Below are 23,464 nucleotides of genomic sequence, written 5' to 3'. Positions count from 1 at the left end.
CATGTAAAGAGGCACTAGATCTAGCCGGTCTGTCATAATATAATAGAGACAGTAGATCTAGCTGGTCTGTCATAATATAATGAAACTGTAGATCTAGCTGGTCTGTCATATTATAATAGAGACAGTAGATCTAGCTGGTCTGTCTTAATATAATAGAGACATTAGTCTCGCCTGTCTGTCATAATATAATAGAGACAGTAGATCAAGCTGGTCTGTCATAATATAATAGAGACAGTAGATCTAGCTGGTCTGTCATAATGTCATATTATAGAGACAATAGATCTAGCTGGTCTGTCATAATATAATAGAGACAGTAGATCTAGCTGGTCTGTCATATTATAATAGAGACAGTATATCTAGCTGGTCTGTCATAATATAATAAAGACAGTAGATCTTGCTGGTCTGTCATTTTATAATAGAGACATAGATCTAGCTGGTCTGTCATAATATAATAGAAACAGTAGATCTAGCTGGTCTGTTGTAATTATAATGGAGACAGTAGATCTAGCTGGTCTGTCATAATATAATAGAGACAGTATATCTAGCTGGTCTGTCATAATATAATAGAGACAGTAGATCTAGCTGGTCTGTCATAATATAATAGAGACAGTAGATCTAGCTGGTCTGTCATAATATAATAGAAACAGTAGATCTAGCTGGTCTGTCATAATTACAATAGAGACAGTAGATCTAGCTGGTCTGTCATAATATAATAGAGACAGTAGATCTAGCTGGTCTGTCATAATATAATAGAGATAGTAGATCTAGCTGGTGTGTCATAATATAATAGAGACAGTAGATCTAGCTGGTCTGTTGTAATATAATAGAGACAGTAGATCTAGCTGGTCTGTCATAATATAATAGAGACAGTAGATCAGCTGGTCTGTCATAATATAATAGAGACAGTAGATCTAGCTGGTCTGTCATAATTATAATAGAGACAGTATATCTAGCTGGTCTGTCATAATATAATAGAGACAGTAGATCTAGCTGGTCTGTTGTAATATAATAGAGACAGTAGATCTAGCTGGTCTGTCATAATATAATAGAGACAGTAGATCTAGCTGGTCTGTCATAATATAATAGAGATAGTAGATCTAGCTGGTCTGTCATATTATAATAGAAACAGTAGATCTAGCTGGTCTGTCATATTATAATAGAGACAGTAGATCTAGCTGGTCTGTCATAATATAATAGAGACAGTAGATCTAGCTGGTCTGTCATAATATAATAGAGACAGTAGATCTAGCTGGTCTGTCATAATATAATAGAGACAGTAGATCTAGCTGGTCTGTCATATTATAATAGAAACAGTAGATCTAGCTGGTCTGTCATAATATAATAGAGATAGTCAGATCTAGCTGGTCTGTCATCATGAAAAAGAGACAGTAGATCTAGCTGGTCTGTCATAATATAATAGAGACAGTAGATCTAGCTGGTCTGTCATATTATAATAGAGACAGTAGATCTAGCTGGTCTGTCATAATATAATAGAGACAGTAGATCTAGCTGGTCTGTCATAATATAATAGAGACAGTAGATCTAGCTGGTCTGTCTTAATATAATAGAGACAGTAGATCTAGCTGTCTGTCATAATATAATAGAGACAGTAGATCTAGCTGGTCTGTCATAATATAATAGAGACAGTAGATCTAGCTGGTCTGTCATAATATAATAGAGACAGTAGATCTAGCTGGTCTGTCATAATATAATAGAGACAGTAGATCTAGCTGGTCTGTCTTAATATAATAGAGACATTAGTCCTAGCCTGGTCTGTCATAATATAATAGAGACATTAGATCAAGCTGGTCTGTCATAATATAATAGAGACATTAGATCTAGCTGGTCTGTCATAATATAATAGAAACAGTAGATCTAGCTGGTCTGTCATATATAATAGAGACAGTAGATCTAGCTGGTCTGTCATAATATAATAGAGACAGTAGATCTAGCTGGTCTGTCATAATATAATAGAGACAGTAGATCTAGCTGGTCTGTCATAATATAATAGAGACAGTAGATCTAGCTGGTCTGTCATAATATAATAGAGACAGTAGATCTAGCTGGTCTGTCATATTATAATAGAGACAGTAGATCTAGCTGGTCTGTCATAATTATAATAGAGACAGTAGATCTAGCTGGTCTGTCATAATATAATAGAGACAGTAGATCTAGCTGGTCTGTCATAATATAATAGAGATATTAGATCTAGCTGGTCTGTCATAATATAATAGAAACAGTAGATCTAGCTGGTCTGTCATAATATAATAGAGATAGTAGATCTAGCTGGTCTGTCATCAATATAAAGAGGCAGTAGATCTAGCTGGTCTGTCATAATATAATAGAGACATTAGATCTAGCTGGTCTGTCATATTATAATAGAGACAGTAGATCTAGCTGGTCTGTCATAATATAATAGAGACAGTAGATCTAGCTGGTCTGTCATAATATAATAGAGACAGTAGATCTAGCTGGTCTGTCATAATATAATAGAGACAGTAGATCTAGCTGGTCTGTCATAATATAATAGAGACAGTAGATCTAGCTGGTCTGTCTTAATATAATAGAGACAGTAGATCTAGCCTGTCTGTCATAATATAATAGAGACAGTAGATCTAGCTGGTCTGTCATAATATAATAGAGACATTAGATCTAGCTGGTCTGTCATAATATAATAGACAGTAGATCTAGCTGGTCTGTGATAATATAATAGAGACAGTAGATCTAGCTGGTCTGTCATCATATAAAAGAGACAGTAGATCTAGCTGGTCTGTCATAATATAATAGAGACAGTAGATCTAGCTGGTCTGTCATAATATAATAGAGACAGTAGATCTTGCTGGTCTGTCATAATATAATAGAGACAGTAGATCTAGCTGGTCTGTCATAATATAATAGAGACAGTAGATCTGGCTGGTCTGTCATAATATAATAGAGATATTAGATTTAGCTGGTCTGTCATCATGTAAAAGAGACAGTAGATCTAGCTGGTCTGTCATAATATAATAGAGACAGTAGATCTAGCTGGTCTGTCATAATATAATAGAAACTGTAGATCTAGCTGGTCTGTCATATGATAATAGAGACAGTAGATCTAGCTGGTCTGTCTTAATATAATAGAGACATTAGATCTAGCTGGTCTGTCATAATATAATAGAGACAGTAGATCTAGCTGGTCTGTCATAATATAATAGAGACAGTAGATCTAGCTGGTCTGTCATAATATAATAGAGACAGTAGATCTAGCTGGTCTGTCATAATATAATAGAGACAGTAGATCTAGCTGGTCTGTCATAATATAATAGAGACAGTATATCTAGCTGGTCTGTCATAATATAATAAAGACAGTAGATCTAGCTGGTCTGTCATAATATAATAGAGACAGTAGATCTAGCTGGTCTGTCATAATATAATAGAAACAGTAGATCTAGCTGGTCTGTTGTAATTATAATAGAGACAGTAGATCTAGCTGGTCTGTCATAATATAATAGAGACAGTAGATCTAGCTGGTCTGTCATAATATAATAGAGACATTAGATCTAGCTGGTGTGTCATATTATAATAGAAACAGTAGATCTAGCTGCTCTGTCATTATAATAGAGACAGTAGATCTAGCTGGTCTGTTGTAATTATAATAGAGACAGTAGATCTAGCTGGTCTGTCATAATATAATAGAGACAGTAGATCTAGCTGGTCTGTCATAATATAATAGAGATATTAGATCTAGCTGGTCTGTCATATTATAATAGAAACAGTAGATCTAGCTGGTCTGTCATAATATAATAGAGACAGTAGATCTAGCTGGTCTGTCATAATATAATAGAGATATTAGATTTAGCTGGTCTGTCATCATGTAAAAGAGGCAGTAGATCTAGCTGGTCTGTCATAATATAATAGAGACAGTAGATCTAGCTGGTCTGTCATAATATAATGGAGACAGTAGATCTAGCTGGTCTGTCATATTATAATAGAGACAGTAGATCTAGCTGGTCTGTCTTAATATAATAGAGACATTAGTCTAGCCTGGTCTGTCATAATATAATAGAGACATTAGATCAAGCTGGTCTGTCATAATATAATAGAGACATTAGATCTAGCTGGTCTGTCATAATATAATAGACAGTAGATCTAGCTGGTCTGTCATAATATAATAGAGACAGTAGATCTAGCTGGTCTGTCATAATATAATAGAGACAGTAGATCTAGCTGGTCTGTCTTAATATAATAGAGACATTAGATCTAGCCTGGTCTGTCATAATATAATAGAGACAGTAGATCTAGCTGGTCTGTCATAATATAATAGAGACAGACAGTAGATCTAGCTGGTCTGTCAAATATAATAGAGACAGTAGATCTAGCTGGTCTGTCATAATATAATAGAGACAGTAGATCTAGCTGGTCTGTCATCATGAAAAAGAGGCAGTAGATCTAGCCTGGTCTGTCATAAATATAATAGAGACAGTAGATCTAGCTGGTCTGTCATAATATACTAGAGACAGTAGATCTAGCTGGTCTGTCATAATATAATAGAGACAGTAGATCTAGCTGGTCTGTCATAATATAATAGAGACAGTAGATCTAGCTGGTCTGTCATAATATAATAGAGATAGATCTAGCTGGTCTGTCGTATTATAATAGAGACAGTAGATCTAGCTGGTCTGTCATAATATAATAGAGACAGTAGATCTAGCTGGTCTGTCATAATATAATAGAAACAGTAGATCTAGCTGGTCTGTCATAATATATAATAGAGATATCAGATCTAGCTGGTCTGTCATCATGAAATCGAGGCAGTAGATCTAGCCGGTCTGTCATATTATACTAGAGACAGTAGATCTAGCTGGTCTGTCATATTATAATAGAGACAGTAGATCTAGCTGGTCTGTCATAATATAATAGAGACAGTAGATCTAGCTGGTCTGTCATAATATAATAGAGATATTAGATCTAGCTGGTGTGTCATATTATAATAGAAACAGGATCTAGCTGGTCTGTCATAATATAATAGAGACAGTAGATCTAGCTGGTCTGTCATAATATAATAGAGATATTAGATCTAGCTGGTCTGTCATATTATAATAGAAACAGTAGATCTTGCTGGTCTGTCATAATATAATAGAGACAGTAGATCTAGCTGGTCTGTCATAATATAATAGAGACAGTAGATCTAGCTGGTCTGTCATAATATAATAGAGATATTAGATCTTAGCTGGTCTGTCATAATATAAAAGAGACAGTAGATCTAGCTGGTCTGTCATAATATAATAGAGACAGTAGATCTAGCTGGTCTGTCATAATATAATAGAGACAGTAGATCTAGCTGGTCTGTCATAATATAATAGAGACAGTAGATCTAGCTGGTCTGTCATAATATAATAGAGATATTAGATCTAGCTGGTCTGTCATAATATAAAGAAGGCACTAGATCTAGCTGGTCTGTCATATTTTACTAGAGACAGTAGATCTAGCTGGTCTGTCATAATATAATAGAGACAGTAGATCTAGCTGGTCTGTCATAATATAATAGAGACATAGATCTAGCTGGTGTGTCATATTATACTAGAGACAGTAGATCTAGCTGGTCTTTCATAATATAATAGAGACAGTAGATCTAGCTGGTCTGTCATAATATAATAGAGACAGTAGATCTAGCTGGTCTGTCATAATATAATAGAGATATTAGAACTAGCTGGTGTGTCATATCATAATAGAAACAGTAGATCTAGCTGGCCTGTCATAATATAATAGAGACAGTAGATCTAGCTGGTCTGTCATATTATACTAGAGACAGTAGATCTAGCTGGTCTGTCATAATATAATAGAGACATTAGATCTAGCTGGTCTGTCGTATTATAATAGAGACAGTAGATCTAGCTGGTCTGTCATAATATAATAGAGACAGTAGATCTAGCTGGTCTGTCATAATATAATAGAGACAGTAGATCTAGCTGGTCTGTCATAATATAATAGAGACAGTAGATCTAGCTGGTCTGTCATATTATAATAGAGACAGTAGATCTAGCTGGTCTGTCATAATATAATAGAGACAGTAGATCTAGCTGGTCTGTCATAATATAATAGAGACAGTAGATCTAGCTGGTCTGTCATAATATAATAGAAACATAGATCTAGCTGGTCTGTCATAATATAATAGAAACAGTAGATCTAGCTGGTCTGTCATAATATAATAGAGACAGTAGATCTAGCTGGTCTGTCATAATATAATAGAGATAGTAGATTTAGCTGGTCTGTCATCATATAAAGAGACAGTAGATCTAGCTGGTCTGTCATAATATAATAGAGACAGTAGATCTAGCTGGTCTGTCATAATATAATAGAAACTGTAGATCTAGCTGGTCTGTCATAATATAATAGAGATAGTCAGATCTAGCTTGTCTGTCATCATAAAAAGAGGCAGTAGATCTAGCCGGTCTGTCATAATATAATAGAGACAGTAGATCTAGCTGGTCTGTCATATTATACTAGAGACAGTAGATCTAGCTGGTCTGTCATAATATAATAGAGACAGTAGATCTAGCTGGTCTGTCATAATATAATAGAGACAGTAGATCTAGCTGGTCTGTCTTAATATAATAGAGACATTAGTCCTAGCCTGTCTGTCATAATATAATAGAGACATTAGATCAAGCTGGTCTGTCATAATATAATAGAGACAGTAGATCTAGCTGGTCTGTCATAATATAATAGAGACAGTAGATCTAGCTGGTCTGTCATAATATAATAGAGACAGTAGATCTAGCTGGTCTGTCTTAATATAATAGAGACATTAGTCCTAGCCTGTCTGTCATAATATAATAGAGACATTAGATCAAGCTGGTCTGTCATAATATAATAGAGACATTAGATCTAGCTGGTGTGTCATATTATAATAGAAACAGTAGATCTAGCTGCTCTGTCGTATTATAATAGAGACAGTAGATCTAGCTGGTCTGTTGTAATTATAATAGAGACAGTAGATCTAGCTGGTCTGTCATAATATAATAGAGACAGTAGATCTAGCTGGTCTGTCATAATATAATAGAGATATTAGATCTAGCTGGTGTGTCATATTATAATAGAAACAGTAGATCTAGCTGCTCTGTCGTATTATAATAGAGACAGTAGATCTAGCTGGTCTGTTGTAATTATAATAGAGACAGTAGATCTAGCTGGTCTGTCATAATATAATAGAGACAGTAGATCTAGCTGGTCTGTCATAATATAATAGAGATATTAGATCTAGCTGGTGTGTCATATTATAATAGAAACAGTAGATCTAGCTGGTCTGTCATAATATAATAGAGATATCAGATCTAGCTTGTCTGTCATCATGAAAAAGAGGCAGTAGATCTATCCGGTCTGTCATAATATAATAGAGACAGTAGATCTAGCTGGTCTGTCATATTATAATAGAGACAGTAGATCTAGCTGGTCTGTCATAATATAATAGAGACAGTAGATCTAGCTGGTCTGTCATAATATAATAGAGACAGTAGATCTAGCTGGTCTGTCATAATATAATAGAGACAGTAGATCTAGCTGGTCTGTCATAATATAATAGAGACAGTAGATCTAGCTGGTCTGTCTTAATATAATAGAGACATTAGTCCTAGCCTGTCTGTCATAATATAATAGAGACATTAGATCAAGCTGGTCTGTCATAATATAATAGAGACATTAGATCTAGCTGGTCTGTCATAATATAATAGACAGTAGATCTAGCTGGTCTGTGATAATATAATAGAGACAGTAGATCTAGCTGGTCTGTCATCATGTAAAAGAGGCAGTAGATCAAGCTGGTCTGTCATAATATAATAGAGACAGTAGATCTAGCTGGTCTGTCATATTATAATAGAGACAGTAGATCTTGCTGGTCTGTCATAATATAATAGAGACAGTAGATCTAGCTGGTCTGTCATAATATAATAGAGACAGTAGATCTGGCTGGTCTGTCATAATATAATAGAGATATTAGATTTAGCTGGTCTGTCATCATGTAAAAGAGGCAGTAGATCTAGCCGGTCTGTCATAATATAATAGAGACAGTAGATCTAGCTGGTCTGTCATAATATAATGGAAACTGTAGATCTAGCTGGTCTGTCATATTATAATAGAGACAGTAGATCTAGCTGGTCTGTCTTAATATAATAGAGACATTAGTCCTCGCCTGTCTGTCATAATATAATAGAGACATTAGATCAAGCTGGTCTGTCATAATATAATAGAGACATTAGATCTAGCTGGTCTGTCATAATATAATAGACAGTAGATCTAGCTGGTCTGTCATAATATAATAGAGACAGTAGATCTAGCTGGTCTGTCATAATATAAAATAGACAGTATATCTAGCTGGTCTGTCATAATATAATAAAGACAGTAGATCTTGCTGGTCTGTCATAATATAATAGAGACAGTAGATCTAGCTGGTCTGTCATAATATAATAGAAACAGTAGATCTAGCTGGTCTGTTGTAATTATAATAGAGACAGTAGATCTAGCTGGTCTGTCATAATATAATAGAGACAGTAGATCTAGCTGGTCTGTCATAATATAATAGAGATATTAGATCTAGCTGGTGTGTCATATTATAATAGAAACAGTAGATCTAGCTGCTCTGTCGTATTATAATAGAGACAGTAGATCTAGCTGGTCTGTTGTAATTATAATAGAGACAGTAGATCTAGCTGGTCTGTCATAATATAATAGAGACAGTAGATCTAGCTGGTCTGTCATAATATAATAGAGATATTAGATCTAGCTGGTGTGTCATATTATAATAGAAACAGTAGATCTAGCTGGTCTGTCATAATATAATAGAGACAGTAGATCTGGCTGGTCTGTCATAATATAATAGAGATATTAGATTTAGCTGGTCTGTCATCATGTAAAAGAGGCAGTAGATCTAGCCGGTCTGTCATAATATAATAGAGACAGTAGATCTAGCTGGTCTGTCATAATATAATGGAAACTGTAGATCTAGCTGGTCTGTCATATTATAATAGAGACAGTAGATCTAGCTGGTCTGTCTTAATATAATAGAGACATTAGTCCTCGCCTGTCTGTCATAATATAATAGAGACATTAGATCAAGCTGGTCTGTCATAATATAATAGAGACATTAGATCTAGCTGGTCTGTCATAATATAATAGACAGTAGATCTAGCTGGTCTGTCATAATATAATAGAGACAGTAGATCTAGCTGGTCTGTCATAATATAAAATAGACAGTATATCTAGCTGGTCTGTCATAATATAATAAAGACAGTAGATCTTGCTGGTCTGTCATAATATAATAGAGACAGTAGATCTAGCTGGTCTGTCATAATATAATAGAAACAGTAGATCTAGCTGGTCTGTTGTAATTATAATAGAGACAGTAGATCTAGCTGGTCTGTCATAATATAATAGAGACAGTAGATCTAGCTGGTCTGTCATAATATAATAGAGATATTAGATCTAGCTGGTCTGTCGTCATGTAAAAGAGGCACTAGATCTAGCCGGTCTGTCATATTTTACTAGAGACAGTAGATCTAGCTGGTCTGTCATAATATAATAGAGACAGTAGATCGAGCTGGTCTGTCATAATATAATAGAGATATTATATCTAGCTGGTGTGTCATATTATACTAGAGACAGTAGATCTAGCTGGTCTTTCATAATATAATAGAGACAGTAGATCTAGCTGGTCTGTCATAATATAATAGAGACAGTAGATCTAGCTGGTCTGTCATAATATAATAGAGATATTAGAACTAGCTGGTGTGTCATATCATAATAGAAACAGTAGATCTAGCTGGCCTGTCATAATATAATAGAGATATCAGATCTAGCTGGTCTGTCATCATGAAAAAGAGGCAGTAGATCTAGCCGGTCTGTCATAATATAATAGAGACAGTAGATCTAGCTGGTCTGTCATATTATACTAGAGACAGTAGATCTAGCTGGTCTGTCATAATATAATAGAGACAGTAGATCTAGCTGGTCTGTCATAATATAATAGAGACAGTAGATCTAGCTGGTCTATCATAATATAATAGAGATATTAGATCTAGCTGGTCTGTCGTATTATAATAGAGACAGTAGATCTAGCTGGTCTGTCATAATATAATAGAGACAGTAGATCTAGCTGGTCTGTCATAATATAATAGAAACAGTAGATCTAGCTGGTCTGTCATAATATAATAGAGATATCAGATCTAGCTGGTCTGTCATCATGAAAAAGAGGCAGTAGATCTAGCCGGTCTGTCATATTATACTAGAGACAGTAGATCTAGCTGGTCTGTCATATTATACTAGAGACAGTAGATCTAGCTGGTCTGTCATAATATAATAGAGACAGTAGATCTAGCTGGTCTGTCATAATATAATAGAGATATTAGATCTAGCTGGTGTGTCATATTATAATAGAAACAGTAGATCTAGCTGGTCTGTCATAATATAATAGAGACAGTAGATCTAGCTGGTCTGTCATAATATAATAGAGATATTAGATCTAGCTGGTGTGTCATATTATAATAGAAACAGTAGATCTTGCTGGTCTGTCATAATATAATAGAGACAGTAGATCTAGCTGGTCTGTCATAATATAATAGAGACAGTAGATCTAGCTGGTCTGTCATAATATAATAGAGATATTAGATTTAGCTGGTCTGTCATCATGTAAAAGAGGCAGTAGATCTAGCCGGTCTGTCATAATATAATAGAGACAGTAGATCTAGCTGGTCTGTCATAATATAATGGAAACTGTAGATCTAGCTGGTCTGTCATATTATAATAGAGACAGTAGATCTAGCTGGTCTGTCATAATATAATAGAGACATTAGATCTAGCCTGTCTGTCATAATATAATAGAGACATTAGATCAAGCTGGTCTGTCATAATATAATAGAGACAGTAGATCTAGCTGGTCTGTCATAATATAATAGAGACAGTAGATCTAGCTGGTCTGTCATAATATAAAAGAGACAGTAGATCTAGCTGGTCTGTCATAATATAATAAAGACAGTAGATCTTGCTGGTCTGTCATAATATAATAGAGACAGTAGATCTAGCTGGTCTGTCATAATATAATAGAGAACAGTAGATCTAGCTGGTCTGTCATAATTATAATAGAGACAGTAGATCTAGCTGGTCTGTCATAATATAATAGAGATATTAGATCTAGCTGGTCTGTCATAAAAGAGGCACTAGATAATAGAGACAGTAGATCTAGCTGGTCTGTCATAATATAATAGAGACAGTAGATCTAGCTGGTCTGTCATAATATAATAGAGATATTATATCTAGCTGGTCTGTCATATTATACTAGAGACAGTAGATCTAGCTGGTCTTTCATAATATAATAGAGACAGTAGATCTAGCTGGTCTGTCAAAATATAATAGAGACAGTAGATCTAGCTGGTCTGTCATAATATAATAGAGATATTAGATCTAGCTGGTCTGTCATATCATAATAGAAACAGTAGATCTAGCTGGTCTGTCATAATATAATAGAGATATCAGATCTAGCTGGTCTGTCATCATGAAAAAGAGGCAGTAGATCTAGCTGGTCTGTCATAATATAATAGAGACAGTAGATCTAGCTGGTCTGTCATATTATACTAGAGACAGTAGATCTAGCTGGTCTGTCATAATATAATAGAGACAGTAGATCTAGCTGGTCTGTCATAATATAATAGAGACAGTAGATCTAGCTGGTCTGTCATAATATAATAGAGATATTAGATCTAGCTGGTCTGTCGTATTATAATAGAGACAGTAGATCTAGCTGGTCTGTCATAATATAATAGAGACAGTAGATCTAGCTGGTCTGTCATAATATAATAGAAACAGTAGATCTAGCTGGTCTGTCATAATATAATAGAGATATCAGATCTAGCTGGTCTGTCATCATGAAAAAGAGGCAGTAGATCTAGCCGGTCTGTCATATTATACTAGAGACAGTAGATCTAGCTGGTCTGTCATATTATACTAGAGACAGTAGATCTAGCTGGTCTGTCATAATATAATAGAGACAGTAGATCTAGCTGGTCTGTCATAATATAATAGAGATATTAGATCTAGCTGGTATGTCATATTATTATAGAGACAGTAGATCTAGCTGGTCTGTCATAATATAATAGAGACAGTAGATCTAGCTGGTCTGTCATAATATAATAGAGACAGTTGATCTAGCTGGTCTGTCATAATATAATAGAGATATTAGATCTAGCTGGTCTGTCATCATGTAAAGAGGCACTAGATCTAGCCGGTCTGTCATATTTTACTAGAGACAGTAGATCTAGCTGGTCTGTCATAATATAATAGAGACAGTAGATCTAGCTTGTCTGTCATGTTATAATAGAGACAGTAGATCTAGCTGGTCTGTCATAATATAATAGAGACAGTAGATCTAGCTGGTCTGTCATAATATAATAGGGACAGTAGATCTAGCTGGTCTGTCATAATATAATAGAGACAGTAGATCTAGCTGGTCTGTCATAATATAATAGAGACAGTAGATCTAGCTGGTCTGTCATAGTATAATAGAGACAGTAGATCTAGCTGGTCTGTCATAATATAATAGAGATATCAGATCTAGCTGGTCTGTCATAATATAATAGAGATATCAGATCTAGCTGGTCTGTCATAATATAATAGAGACAGTAGATCTAGCTGGTCTGTCATAATATAATAGAGACAGTAGATCTAGCTGGTCTGTCATAATATAAAAGAGACAGTATATCTAGCTGGTCTGTCATAATATAATAAAGACAGTAGATCTAGCTGGTCTGTCATAATATAATAGAGACAGTAGATCTAGCTGGTCTGTCATAATATAATAGAGAACTGTAGATCTAGCTGGTCTGTCATATTATAATAGAGACAGTAGATCTAGCTGGTCTGTCTTAATATAATAGAGACATTAGATCTAGCCTGTCTGTCATAATATAATAGAGACATTAGATCAAGCTGGTCTGTCATAATATAATAGAGACATTAGATCTAGCTGGTCTGTCATAATATAATAGACAGTAGATCTAGCTGGTCTGTCATAATATAATAGAGACAGTAGATCTAGCTGGTCTGTCATAATATAAAATAGACAGTATATCTAGCTGGTGTGTCATAATATAATAAAGACAGTAGATCTTGCTGGTCTGTCATAATATAATAGAGACAGTAGATCTAGCTGGTCTGTCATAATATAATAGAGACAGTAGATCTAGCTGGTCTGTTGTAATTATAATAGAGACAGTAGATCTAGCTGGTCTGTCATAATATAATAGAGACAGTAGATCTAGCTGGTCTGTCATAATATAATAGAGACATTAGATCTAGCTGGTCTGTCGTCATATAAAAGAGGCACTAGATCTAGCTGGTCTGTCATATTTTACTAGAGACAGTAGATCTAGCTGGTCTGTCATAATATAATAGAGACAGTAGATCGAGCTGGTCTGTCATAATATAATAGAGATATTATATCTAGCTGGTGTGTCATATTATACTAGAGACAGTAGATCTAGCTGGTCTGTCATAATATAATAGAGACAGTAGATCTAGCTGGTCTGTCACAATATAATAGAAACAGTAGATCTAGCTGGTCTGTCATAATATAATAGAGATATCAGATCTAGCTGGTCTGTCATCATGAAAAAGAGGCAGTAGATCTAGCCGGTCTGTCATATTATACTAGAGACAGTAGATCTAGCTGGTCTGTCATATTATACTAGAGACAGTAGATCTAGCTGGTCTGTCATAATATAATAGAGACAGTAGATCTAGCTGGTCTGTCATAATATAATAGAGATATTAGATCTAGCTGGTGTGTCATATTATAATAGAAACAGTAGATCTAGCTGGTCTGTCATAATATAATAGAGACAGTAGATCTATCTGGTCTGTCATAATATAATAGAGACAGTTGATCTAGCTGGTCTGTCATAATATAATAGAGATATTAGATCTAGCTGGTCTGTCGTCATGTAAAAGAGGCACTAGATCTAGCCGGTCTGTCATATTTTACTAGAGACAGTAGATCTAGCTGGTCTGTCATAATATAATAGAGACAGTAGATCTAGCTTGTCTGTCATGTCATAATAGAGACAGTAGATCTAGCTGGTCTGTCATAATATAACAGAGACAGTCGATCTAGCTGGTCTGTCATAATATAATAGGGACAGTAGATCTAGCTGGTCTGTCATGATAAAATAAAGACAGTAGATCTAGCTGGTCTGTCATAGTATAATAGAGACAGTAGATCTAGCTGGTCTGTCATAATATAATAGAGATATCAGATCTAGCTGGTCTGTCATAATATAATAGAGACAGTAGATCTAGCTGGTCTGTCATATTATACTAGAGACAGTAGATCTAGCTGGTCTGTCATAATATAATAGAGACAGTAGACCGAGCTGGTATGTCATATTATAATAGAGACAGATCTACCTGCTCTGTCGTATTATAATAGAGACAGTAGATCTAGCTGGTCTGTCATAATATAATAGAGACAGTAGATCTAGCTGGTCTGTCATAATAAAATAGAGACAGTAGATCAAGCTGATCTGTCATAATATAATAGAGACAGTAGATCTCTCTGGTCACATAATATAATAGAGATATTAGATCTAGCTGGTCTGTCGTATTATAATAGAGACAGTAGATCTAGCTGGTCTGTCATAATATAATAGAGACAGTAGATCTAGCTGGTCTGTCATAATATAATAGAAACAGTAGATCTAGCTGGTCTGTCATAATATAATAGAGATATCAGATCTAGCTGGTCTGTCATCATGAAAAAGAGGCAGTAGATCTAGCCGGTCTGTCATAATATAATAGAGACAGTAGATCTAGCTGGTCTGTCATATTATACTAGAGACAGTAGATCTAGCTGGTCTGTCATAATATAATAGAGACAGTAGATCTAGCTGGTCTGTCATAATATAATAGAGACAGTAGATCTAGCTGGTCTGTCATAATATAATAGAGATATTAGATCTAGCTGGTCTGTCATAATATAATAGAGACAGTAGATCTAGCTGGTGTGTCATATTATAATAGAAACAGTAGATCTAGCTGGTCTGTCATAATATAATAGAGATATCAGATCTAGCTGGTCTGTCATCATGAAAAAGAGGCAGTAGATATCTGTCATAATATAATAGAGACAGTAGATCTAGCTGGTCTGTCATATTATACTAGAGACAGTAGATCTAGCTGGTCTGTCATAATATAATAGAGACAGGAGATCTAGCTGGTCTGTCATAATATAATAGAGACAGTAGATCTAGCTGGTCTGTCATAATATAATAGAGACAGTAGATCTAGCTGGTCTGTCATAATAAAATAGAGACAGTAGATCAAGCTGGTCTGTCATAATATAATAGAGACAGTAGATCTTGCTGGTCTGTCGTAGATAATAGAGACAGTAGATCTCGCTGGTCACATAATATAATAGAGACAGTAGATCTAGCTGGTCTGTCATAATATAATAAAGATATTCGATCTAGCTGGTCTGTCATCATGAAAAGAGGCAGTAGATCTAGCCGGTCTGTCATAATATAATAGAGACAGTAGATCTAGCTGGTCTGTCATATTATACTAGAGACAGTAGATCTAGCTGGTCTTTCATAATATAATAGAGACAGTAGATCTAGCTGGTCTGTCATAATATAATAGAGACAGTAGATCTAGCTGGTCTGTCATAATATAATAGAGATATTAGATCTAGCTGGTGTGTCATATCATAATAGAAACAGTAGATCTAGCTGGTCTGTCATCATATAAAAGAGGCAGTAGATCAAGCTGGTCTGTCATAATATAATAGAGACAGTAGATCTAGCTGGTCTGTCATAATATAATGGAGACAGTAGATCTTGCTGGTCTGTCATAATATAATAGAGACAGTAGATCTAGCTGGTCTGTCATAATATAATAGAGACAGTAGATCTAGCTGGTCTGTCATAATATAATAGAGATATTAGATCTAGCTGGTGTGTCATAATATAATAGAGATATTAGATCTAGCTGGTCTGTCATATTATACTAGAGACAGTAGATCTAGCTGGTCTGTCATAATATAATAGAGACAGTAGATCTAGCTGGTCTGTCATAATATAATAGAGACAGTAGATCTAGCTGGTCTGTCATAATATAATAGAGATATTAGATCTAGCTGGTCTGTCATATCATAATAGAGACAGTAGATCTAGCTGGTCTGTCATAATATAATAGAGACATCAGATCTAGCTGGTCTGTCATCATGAAAAGAGGCATTAGATCTAGCTGGTCTGTCATAATATAATAGAGACAGTAGATCTAGCTGGTCTGTCATATTATAATAGAGACAGTAGATCTAGCTGGTCTGTCATAATATATAATAGAGACAGTAGATCTAGCTGGTCTGTCATAATATAATAGAGACAGTAGATCTAGCTGGTCTGTCATAATATAATAGAGATAGTAGATCTAGCTGGTCTGTCATTATAATAGAGACAGTAGATCTAGCTGGTCTGTCATAATATAATAGAGACAGTAGATCTAGCTGGTCTGTCATAATATAATAGAGACAGTAGATCTAGCTGGTCTGTCATAATATAATAGAGATATAGATCTAGCTGGTCTGTCATCATATAATAGATCTAGCCGGTCTGTCATATTATACTAGAGACAGTAGATCTAGCTGGTCTGTCATATTATAATAGAGACAGTAGATCTAGCTGGTCTGTCATAATATAATAGAGACAGTAGATCTAGCTGGTCTGTCATAATATAATATATTAGATCTAGCTGGTGGTGTCATATTATACTAGAGACAGTAGATCTAGCTGGTCTGTCATAATATAATAGAGACAGTAGATCTAGCTGGTCTGTCATAATATAATAGAGACAGTTGATCTAGCTGGTCTGTCATAATATAATAGAGATCTAGCTGGTCTGTCGTCATGTAAAGAGGCACTAGATCTAGCCGGTCTGTCATATTTTAATAGAGACAGTAGATCTAGCTGGTCTGTCATAATATAATAGAGACAGTAGATCTAGCTCTGTCATGTTATAATAGAGACAGTAGATCTAGCTGGTCTGTCATAATATAACAGAGACAGTCGATCTAGCTGGTCTGTCATAATATAATAGGGACAGTAGATCTAGCTGGTCTGTCATAATAAAATAAAGACAGTAGATCTAGCTGGTCTGTCATAATATAATAGAGACAGTAGATCTAGCTGGTCTGTCATAATATAATAGAGACAGTAGATCTAGCTGGTCTGTCATAATATAATAGAGATATCAGATCTAGCTGGTCTGTCATAATATAATAGAGACATTAGATCTGAGCTGGTCTGTCAAATATAGAGGCATAGATCTAGCTGGTCTGTCATAATATAATAGAGACAGTAGATCTAGCTGGTCTGTCATAATATAATAGAGACAGTAGATCTAGCTGGTCTGTCATAATATAATAGAGACAGTAGATCTAGCTGGTCTGTCATAATATAATAGAGACAGTAGATCTAGCTGGTCACATATTATAATAGAGACAGTAGATCTATCTGGTCTGTCATAATATAATAGAGACAGTAGATCTAGCTGGTCTGTCATAATATAATAGAGACAGTAGATCTAGCTGGTCTGTCATATTAAAGACAGTAGATCTAGAAAGCTATAATATAATAGAGACAGTAGATCTAGCTGGTCTGTCATAATATAATAGAGACAGTAGATCTAGCTGGTCTGTCATAATATAATAGAGACAGTAGATCTAGCTGGTCTGTCATAATATAATAGAGACAGTAGATCTAGCTGGTCTGTCATATGTATAATAGTAGACAGTAGATCTAGCTGGTCTGTCATAATATAATAGAGACAGCAGATCTAGCTGGTCTGTCATATTATAATAGAGACAGTAGATCTAGCTGGTCTGTCATAATATAATAGAGACAGTAGATCTAGCTGGTCTGTCATAATATAATAGAGACAGTAGATCTAGCTGGTCTGTCATAATATAATAGAGATATTAGATCTAGCTGGTCTGTCATAATATAATAGAGGCAGTAGATCTAGCTGGTCTGTCATAATATAGATCTAGCTGGTCTGTCAGAGACAGTAGATCTAGCTGGTCTGTCATAATATAATAGAATAGATCTGGCTGGTCTGTCATAATAAAATAGATCTGGCTGGTCTGTCATAATATATTAGAGATATCAGATCTAGCTGGTCTGTCATAATATAATAGAGACAGTAGATCTAGCTGGTCTGTCATAATATAATAGAGACAGTAGATCTAGCTGGTCTGTCATAATATAATAGAGACAGTAGATCTAGCTGGTCTGTCATAATATAATAGAGACAGTAGATCTAGCTGGTCTGTCATAATATAATAGAGATATTAGTCTAGCTGGTGTGTCATAATATAATAGAGACAGTAGATCTAGCTGGTCTGTCATAATATAATAGAGACATTAGATCTAGCTGGTCTGTCATAATATAATAGAGACAGTAGATCTAGCTGGTCTGTCATAATATAATAGAGATATTAGATCTAGCTGGTCTGTCATATCATAAATAGAGACATTAGTCCTAGCTGGTCTGTCATAATATAATAGAGACATTAGATCTAGCTGGTCTGTCATAATATAATAGAGACATCAGATCTAGCTGGTCTGTCATCAGTGAAATAATATAATAGAGACAGTAGATCTAGCTGGTCTGTCATAATATAATAGAGACAGTAGATCTAGCTGGTCTGTCATAATATAATAGAGACAGTAGATCTAGCTGGTCTGTCATAATATAATAGAGACAGTAGATCTAGCTGGTCTGTCATAATATAATAGAGACAGTAGATCTAGCTGGTCTGTCATAATATAATAGAGACAGTAGATCTAGCTGGTCTGTCGTAATATAATAGAGACAGTAGATCTAGCTGGTCTGTCATAATATAATAGAGACAGTAGATCTAGCTTGTCTGTCATATTATAATAGAGACAGTAGATCTAGCTGGTCTGTCATATTATAATAGAGACAGTAGATCTAGCTGGTCTGTCATAATATAATAGAGACAGTAGATCTAGCTGGTCTGTCATAATATAATAGAGACAGTAGATCTAGCTGGTCTGTTATAATGTAATAGAGACAGTAGATCTAGCTGGTCTGTCATAATATAATAGAGACAGTAGATCTAGCTGGTCTGTCATAATATAATAGAGATATTGATCTAGCTGGTCTGTCATAATATAATAGAGATATCAGATCTAGCTGGTCTGTCATCATGTAAAAGAGGCAGTAGATCTACCCGGTCTGTCATATTTAAAAGAGACAGTAGATCTAGCTGGTCTGTCATAATATAATAGAGACAGTAGATCTAGCTGGTCTGTCATAATATAATAGAGACAGTAGATCTAGCTGGTCTGTCATAATATAATAGAGATATTAGATCTAGCTGGTCTGTCATAATATAATAGGGACAGTAGATCTAGCTGGTCTGTCATAATATAATAGAGACAGTAGATCTAGCTGGTCTGTCATAATATAATAGAGACAGTAGATCTAGCTGGTCTGTCATATTATAATAGAACAGTAGATCTAGCTGGTCTGTCATAATATAATAGAGATATAAGATCTAGCTGGTCTGTCATAATATAATAGAGGCAGTAGATCTAGCTGGTCTGTCATCATAAAAGAGACAGTAGATCTAGCTGGTCTGTCATAATTATAATAGAGACAGTAGATCTAGCTGGTCTGTCATATTATACTAGAGATATTAGATCTAGCTGGTCTGTCATAATATAATAGAGACAGTAGATCTAGCTGGTCTGTCATAATATAATAGAGACAGTATTAGAGACAGATCTAGCTGGTCTGTCATATTATAATAGAGACAGTAGATCTAGCTGGTCTGTCATAATATAATAGAGACAGTAGATCTAGCTGGTCTGTCATAATAAAATAGAGACAGTAGATCTAGCTGGTCTGTCATAATATAATAGAGACAGTAGATCTAGCTGGTCACATATATAATAGGATATTAGATCTACCTGTCGTCATATTATAATAGAGACAGTAGATCTAGCTGGTCTGTCATATTATAATAGAGACAGTAGATCTAGCTGGTCTGTCATAATATAATAGAGACAGTAGATCTAGCTGTCTGTCATAATATAATAGAGACAGTAGATCTAGCTGGTCTGTCATAATATAATAGAGACAGTAGATCTAGCTGGTCTGTCATAATATAATAGAAACAGTAGATCTAGCTGGTCTGTCATAATATAATAGAGATATCAGATCTAGCTGGTCTGTCATCATGAAAAAGAGGCAGTAGATCTAGCCGGTCTGTCATAATATAATAGAGACAGTAGATCTAGCTGGTCTGTCATATTATACTAGAGACAGTAGATCTAGCTGGTCTGTCATAATATAGTAGAGACAGTAGATCTAGCTGGTCTGTCATAATATAATAGAGATATTAGATCTAGCTGGTGTGTCATATTATAATAGAGACAGTAGATCTATCTGGTCTGTCATAATATAATAGAGACAGTAGATCTAGCTGGTCTGTCGTCATGTAAAAGAGGCAGTAGATCTAGCCGGTCTGTCATAATATAATAGAGACAGTAGATCTAGCTGGTCTGTCATATTATACTAGAGACAGTAGATCTAGCTGGTCTGTCATAATATAATAGAGACAGTAGATCTAGCTGGTCTGTCATAATATAACAGAGACAGTAGATCTAGCTGGTCTGTCATAATATAATAGAGACAGTAGATCTAGCTGGTCTGTCATAATAAAAATAGAGACAGTAGATCTAGCTGGTCTGTCATAATATAATAGAGACAGTAGATCTAGCTGGTCTGTCATAGTATAATAGAGACAGTAGATCTAGCTGGTCATAATATAATAGAGATAGAGATCTAGCTGGTCTGTCATAATATAATAGAAGATATCAGATCTAGCTGGTCTGTCATCATGAAAATAGAGGCAGTAGATCTAGCCGGTCTGTCATAATATAATAGAGACAGTAGATCTAGCTGGTCTGTCATAGAGACAGTAGATCTAGCTGGTCTGTCATAATATAATAGAGACAGTAGATCTAGCTGGTCTGTCATAATATAATAGAGACAGTAGATCTAGCTGGTCTGTCATAATATAATAGAGATATTAGATCTAGCTGGTCTGTCATAATATAATAGAGACAGTAGATCTAGCTGGTCTGTCATAATATAAAGAGACAGTAGATCTAGCTGGTCTGTCATAATATAATAGAGACAGTAGATCTAGCTGGTCTGTCATAATAGAGACATAATCTAGCTGGTCTGTCATAATATAATAGACAGTAGATCTAGCTGGTCTGTCATAATATAATAGAGACAGTAGATCTAGCTGGTCTGTCATATTATACTAGAGACAGTAGATCTAGCTGGTCTGTCATAATATAATAGAGACAGTAGATCTAGCTGGTCTGTCATAATATAATAGAGACAGTAGATCTAGCTATAATGAAGATATTAGATCTGGTGGTCTGTCGTATTATAATAGAGACAGTAGATCTAGCTGGTCTGTCATAATATAATAGAGACAGTGATCTAGCTGGTCTGTCATAATATAATAGAAACAGTAGATCTAGCTGGTCTGTCATAATATAATAGAGATATCAGATCTAGCTGGTCTGTCATCATGAAAAAGAGGCAGTAGATCTAGCCGGTCTGTCATATTATACTAGAGACAGTAGATCTAGCTGGTCTGTCATATTATACTAGAGACAGTAGATCTAGCTGGTCTGTCATAATATAATAGAGACAGTAGATCTAGCTGGTCTGTCATAATATAATAGAGATATTAGATCTAGCTGGTGTGTCATATTATTATAGAAACAGTAGATCTAGCTGGTCTGTCATAATATAATAGAGACAGTAGATCTATCTGGTCTGTCATAATATAATAGAGACAGTTGATCTAGCTGGTCTGTCATAATATAATAGAGATATTAGATCTAGCTGGTCTGTCGTCATGTAAAAGAGGCACTAGATCTAGCCGGTCTGTCATATTTTACTAGAGACAGTAGATCTAGCTGGTCTGTCATAATATAATAGAGACAGTAGATCTAGCTGGTCTGTCATAATATAACAGAGACAGTCGATCTAGCTGGTCTGTCATAATATAATAGAGACAGTCGATCTAGCTGGTCTGTCATAATATAATAGGGACAGTAGATCTAGCTGGTCTGTCATAATAAAATAAAGACAGTAGATCTAGCTGGTCTGTCATAATATAATAGAGACAGTAGATCTAGCTGGTCTGTCATAGTATAATAGAGACAGTAGATCTAGCTGGTCTGTCATAATATAATAGAGATATCAGATCTAGCTGGTCTGTCATAATATAATAGAGATATCAGATCTAGCTGGTCTGTCATAATATAATAGACAGTAGATCTAGCTGGTCTGTCATAATATAATAGAGACAGTAGATCTAGCTGGTCTGTCATATTATACTAGAGACAGTAGATCTAGCTGGTCTGTCATAATATAATAGAGACAGGAGATCTAGCTGGTCTGTCATAATATAATAGAGACAGTAGACCGAGCTGGTATGTCATATTATAATAGAGACAGAGCTGGTCTGTCATATTATAATAGAGAGTAGATCTAGCTGGTCTGTCATAATATAATAGAGACAGTAGATCTAGCTGGTCTGTCATAATAAAATAGAGACAGTAGATCAAGCTGATCTGTCATAATATAATAGAGACAGTAGATCTCTGGTCACATAATATAATAGAGATATTAGATCTACCTGGTCTGTCGTATATAATAGAGACAGTAGATCTAGCTGGTCTGTCATAATATAATAGAGACAGTAGATCTAGCTGGTCTGTCATAATAAAATAGAGACAGTAGATCAAGCTGATCTGTCATAATATAATAGAGACAGTAGATCTAGCTGGTCTGTCATAATATAATAGAGACAGTAGATCTAGCTGGTCTGTCATAATATAATAGAAACAGTAGATCTAGCTGGTCTGTCATAATATAATAGAGATATCAGATCTAGCTGGTCTGTCATCATGAAAAGAGGCAGTAGATCTAGCCGGTCTGTCATAATATAATAGAGACAGTAGATCTAGCTGGTCTGTCATATTATAATAGAGACAGTAGATCTAGCTGGTCTGTCATAATATAATAGAGACAGTAGATCTAGCTGGTCTGTCATAATATAATAGAGATATTAGATCTAGCTGGTGTGTCATATTATTATAGAAACAGTAGATCTAGCTGGTCTGTCATAATATAATAGAGATATCAGATCTAGCTGGTCTGTCATCATGAAAAGAGGTAGTAGATCTAGCTGGTCTGTCATAATATAATAGAGACAGTAGATCTAGCTGGTCTGTCATATTATACTAGAGACAGTAGATCTAGCTGGTCTGTCATAATATAATAGAGACAGGAGATCTAGCTGGTCTGTCATAATAAAATAGAGACAGTA

The sequence above is a fragment of the Oncorhynchus keta genome, unplaced genomic scaffold (assembly GCF_023373465.1).
Source record: "Oncorhynchus keta strain PuntledgeMale-10-30-2019 unplaced genomic scaffold, Oket_V2 Un_contig_7120_pilon_pilon, whole genome shotgun sequence".
NCBI classification, from domain to species: Eukaryota; Metazoa; Chordata; class Actinopteri; order Salmoniformes; family Salmonidae; genus Oncorhynchus; species Oncorhynchus keta.
This window is presented reverse-complemented; position numbering follows the sequence as displayed.